The sequence below is a fragment of the Siphateles boraxobius genome, unplaced genomic scaffold, assembly GCF_051911475.1.
Source record: "Siphateles boraxobius isolate OS27281-9 unplaced genomic scaffold, OSU_SipBor_1 9, whole genome shotgun sequence".
NCBI lineage: Eukaryota > Metazoa > Chordata > Actinopteri > Cypriniformes > Leuciscidae > Siphateles > Siphateles boraxobius.
The window spans coordinates 16,295,091-16,300,813 of record NW_027509219.1 but is presented as its reverse complement, the minus strand read 5'-3'; positions in this window follow the sequence as shown (position 1 = coordinate 16,300,813).

Here is a 5,723-nt window from a genome sequence, read left to right as displayed (position 1 = left end):
CTGCCAAACTGCAATCATTCACAGAATCAAACAGCGGTAACATTTGGTAGCACTAAATCTATCAACAAAACAAGAGACCAACAAATGTTGAATGAAAACAAAATGACTACAGAAGAAATGCCAAACATTTGCCAGTGGTTCAAATTTTTAGTGGCTGCATGTGCACAATTAAACTCAAAAGGAACTTTTTTCTTTTTTTGATATAGCACTATCACAAACTCTAACATTAATACACACACACACACACACACACACACACACACACACACACACACACACACACACACACACACACACACACACACACACACACACACACACACACACACACACACACACACACATATTATAAAATCATAAAATATACAACTATAATGGAGGTTAAAGATTTTAAAACCAATTTTATTTTATTTTTTGTTATTATAAAATCCAAATAGATTTTGACTTCACATAGCATATAATCTTTATCACACATGACAGGAACTATCTCAAATAGTCTGTCAATTAACATTCAATTTAAACGCTAACAATGCAATCTAAACTCATGGACAAACTCACAAACACAAACATTCGCACACATACACATAAATCCACCCACTCACACTATCCGTAACCCCCTTCCCAAACTCGCCCAATATCTTCCCCTCGGCATTGTGTTATTTCCATTATTATTAATATCTGCCAGCTTAATTTTCAGCCCTGTCATAACGTGACAGCCTAAATGACTAGAGACAATCGCTTATTGATAACTTTCCCAGCAAACCTGCCACTGGAGCCAGCTGATCGGGCTGCTCTCTCACGCTGCGGGCGTCTCACATGGTTGAGATAATGGGCCACTGCTCCCATGCTGAAACAGATTGAATGTGCAGTCAGTCACTGTCTTACTGAATCATATTGCAGTCTATCAGACAGACAGACTCGGATTATCATTTTACAGAGGTGGGGGTTGAAAGAGAGCCAGGGTGAGGGAGAGAGACAAAGATGCCGTGTGTTATGTCATTCAATTTTGTGCTCATCCTGATTTCACATTTAAGCCCGAGACATCAGAAAGAAGGCGTGCCCGTGTTAACCGAGATTCCGATATTCGATATTCAATTTCGGCTCCAAATTCTTGATTTGTCATAAATGTCTTCCTCTGTCAAGTGCCCGGTGGAGAAATCTTTATTATGATAGCCGACATTGCTTCACTACTCTGTCAAAATCAAAGTTAACAGATCGGGTGTCAATAGGACACCATGCATCCTCTCACTCACTCAATGTCAAACCTGAGAGCCTGTATGACAGATAGACAGACGTTTCTACTACTATACAGGTCCAAAAAGTGTCAGTCTCAGCAGTAGTCTGCTGGACTGGACCTGTAATGGTCCGGTTCTTCTCGTTTTAGGATTGAGGTGATGCACCTTCTGCCCTGACAACTTTCACTGAAAAAAAGAGAAAGTGCTGACTTTATAAAACATAAATAAACGGATGAACCAAAAGACAGTTAGACTCAGTCTTAGCTGAAATCCAAGGGGAAGGTTTTGAAAGTTTTACCAAACCACAGAGCAAAAGGAGATTAATAATACATTAGGATTAGAGATCGAGACTGAATGCAAGATTTAGGAGAGATATAGAAAAAGAACAAAAGAATGCTATATATATTTATATTAATGCATAATATATGTATACAGCAGCTGGACGTTTGGAGGAACACCGTTGTACTTTACTGTCTGTCAGATGCTTCCTTATAAGAGGGAGGCTTTTCGTTTGAGAGAGAGAGGAGCTATGAGAGGGAAGTAATTGGCACGGAGGTGTAAGATTTCCCCTGTTCGGTGCCAGCTGTTTAAAATATGGATGGTGTTGTTTGGGTTTGTTGGTTTCTGTTGGATTCTGCTGAGGGTGTGCAGCATGTATTACTCTGACCTTTTAGAACACACTGGAGAAGTAAACAAAACTTTGCAATGATGTTTTTTTTTTTGTGGGATGAAGAAGTTTTTTGAACAAGTTTTGTGAGATCTGACTTTTCGGTGAAGCGACAGGTTTCAAGATCTCTACAAGATCTCTGCTACACCATAGAGAACAACCTTTACAAATGCTGAATTTTAGCAGGTAATTGGTCAATTTTGATCGTTTGGATAAATGGTTTTATTTGATATCATGATAGGTGGTTTCTTTTTCGACCCAGATGACATCACTAAACACTTTCCTTGTGCATTGGCAAGCTTTGTCACACCATTACACTAATCTTCATTTGCTTGATTTGATTCTCTCCTAGACATCCCTTTAAGTCTTGCATAAATGCATAGATAACAAAATTATTAAATTAAAGGAAAGGTCCTTGACGTTGTTCACTGTCGCCTTAAATCATGCATGAACGTGATAATTATCCAGGCAAGGCTAAGAAGGGCCCATCACGACTGCTTTAAATCCAATAAACGTCCCAACCCGATCATTAGAATTGACCATCTATCAGGACCATCGAGTTGCACGTTGTCGTTAGCCGCCGCTTATAATCCCTCTTGATCAGCACTAATTACAGATAGCGGGAAAGAGTGACCAATATTTTCAGTTGGCGAGCTGCAAGAGGCATAGATGTTTTTGGCTTTAACTTCAGGTTGGAGGTAATAATGATGGCGGACACATTTTAGAACTCTTTAGCTTGAAATAAGAAGGTACTCTGTGGTGCTTGTATATATTCTGGTGACAGCAGCTTGGCAGAATGTCTTTGTTCACAGAGAAGATGGCCTTCTCTCTGCCTTGGCTACACTTCTCTCTCAACGTGAAGAAAGCATCTCTGTTTTGACAATTTTGGATGTGAAACAGAGAAATGTAGAGATAAAAAAAAACAAAGCCTGTAACATTTTTTATACATCCCAGACAGTATTTGCATGGAAATTCATATCTAGCATATATTTATCGAACAGTAAAATGAATAGAATATCAAAATAAAATATGTAGATTTACACTATATTGTGTGGGGATAAATCATTCAAATATCCATAAAGTATTTTTCCTCATGTGTTTTGTAAAGCTGAATAGTTAAAAAAAATGTTTTAAATATATTTATCATTATTTTTAATTGTACTTTTATTTAAACAATACTATTAAATTTATTTTGATTTTTTTATATAAATATATAAATTATTGTTTTCTTTATGCCTACAAATAAAATATAAACATATAAATATAAAAAGAAATTAATAGATTTTTATAAAATATGTTTAAAAGTCTTTTACAAGGTCAAACAATAATGTAGACATGAAGTGGCCCACCTAAGAGGGCAGACATGTTGAGATCACATGAACAGCTGAATACTAGATTTATTTTTTTATAAAAATTAAAATGATAGCTATCCAAAAAGTAGAGGGAATGAACTTGGACATTTTCTGTCCAATAAATTGCTCATCCATACAGAATGTAAAGGATCTGATTGTATGTAGAATTTCATCTTTTTTGACTGTATGAACAAACAAATTTTCCAAACCTAATAATAAATAATTACCTGGTCAAAGACTACAACAGCTTACCTGTTGATCTAAAAGTAGCTAACACTTGAATGAATATGGAGGTTTTTTGGGGCCGCATGTGACCTAGACCTCAATAGACCTAATTAACTCCACCAATTATAATCCTGAAAGCTGGAAGGGTGAACATACAAACAAACTGTGGTTTCCATAATGATTCCTTCAGAGATGAAGGCTGACATTGTATGTTAACAATCCTGCGGGTTTGGCTTTTGCCTCGCTGGCTGGCACCCCCAGGCATCGCAATGCAAACAACAACAGAAAACAACAGGAACAGCTGCAAGAACAACAACAACAAAGACGTGTCCCCATTTTCCCTTCAGCTGGATTTGCGAGCTCGCTGCTTCAGTGCCATTAGTATCGGATCCCAGTCGTTCTTTTTTATATTTGTGGGTGACAATATTACGCACAGTGCTGGCTTTAGTTATAAGCCAGAGAGAGCAAAGGAACCAAGAACAAAAGGGCCGAGATTTGTGCGGAGGACGAGTAGGGCCACCAAATTGTCTGCCTTCACATTGCGAGTTCCCTGCCAGCACAGGCTGTCCGACCTTGGTTTATTGGCTCTTCATTGGGCTTGCGGTCACATTAGATACACAATCGTTCTGCCGCAAACACCCGGAGGAATGCATGGGTGGCGCACAACGGGATTCTGCACACAATCCGGCTTTCATTTCACACGAGGGCACAAATCCCTGTTCGTATCAGCCTTCTTTCCCTCATAATCACATAATAAAAGCTATGAAATCATACACAGGCAAAACTTGTTTCATTATGCGACTTTATTTTTTATTGATCACCAGAATGTGGAACTCTTAACCTCATTTAGTTTGGTTGTGCGGTTCATCTCAAATTGTACACATATGTGACTCAAACCGATCTCAGATGGGGTTCAACTTACACAGATCAACTTGGAGTGTACTGGAGAGACTCCGAGTGGGGAAACAAGTCAGGTAAGAACGGTGTGAAACAGGAAACAATGGTCACGCCATGTCTGGGACTTCATAGAGAACCCCCCTGAGACTTTTTGGATTGTGAAAATCCACATCTCTCTCTTTCTCCTTCCTTCTTCTCTCCTCTCTTCCTTAGAAACACTTAGGCAGCACACTATTCTTCTCTAGGCTTTGAGCATTGTTCACGATCTTTCTGCCTAACGCTTGAAAGCACCCCATTTTTCACTCGGCCACTTCCTCGTGGGACCCCAGCCCAGAGAGCAGCATGCAGAGGATATGTTTTATTGGACTGTTGCTGACAAATAAATCTAAATATGTATTTTGGTCATGTTTGCAGGCAGGCGGTGTCCTTAGGGGGTAGAAGAGGGTGATTATCAGCCATAAATAAAAGTAGCAGGTCATTCACATGTGCATACTCTTAAAAGCAAAGAGTAAGACCGGGAGAGAGAGATTTAGAGGGGGAAAAAATATTCCATTTATGCATTCAAAATACTTTGCTGCATGAGCTCAGTAACTGTGTTGTAAGTTCTGGTAAATAATCAATTTAAAGGAAAGGTTCATCCAAAAATAAATAATCCATCATCATTTACTCTCATGATGTTTCAAATCCACATAGAGCACAAAAGGCACATACAATTTTTTTTCAATACAATTAAAGTGAATTGGGAATATGCGTAAAAGTAGTCCAAATGACTTGTGCACTGTGCTTCAAACCTTCTAAAACCATAAATTAATGTTCATGGGATAAACAGACCACTCTGTCAGTCTTAAATCAAATTTCTGTCATGACAACTCTTGGCAAGTTTCGCATGGTAATGAGTATAACAATGTTAATGTGTTTGGTCTTGGTGAAATATCTGCTACGCTACTGCAGAGCAAGTATGGAACTTGCCACTGGCAATACACACGGCATGCTGCTATTAGTAAGCAAGACATGCTGCTGCTGTACAAGCATACTGTACATGTATCATCCCTGTAGAAGACCTATACAGGTGGAGCTGGGGAAGGTGGGGAGTTTTTGAAAGCACACTGCAAACTGCAACAGCAAACAATAGGCAAGAATATGAATGGCAAGCTCATTGGCAGTACAGTGGGATCCAAGAATTATGTAATTGGAAGCAGACTGGGTTAAAGACTTATTAAGCCTGCGCCATCTAGAGATTCATAACAGAACTTGGTATTTCTGTTTGTGTATATTCAAATAAGGTGTGAAGAAAAAGTATAAAATTTCATTGGTTCTTGCATTTTTCATTGTAATTATGAGATAAAC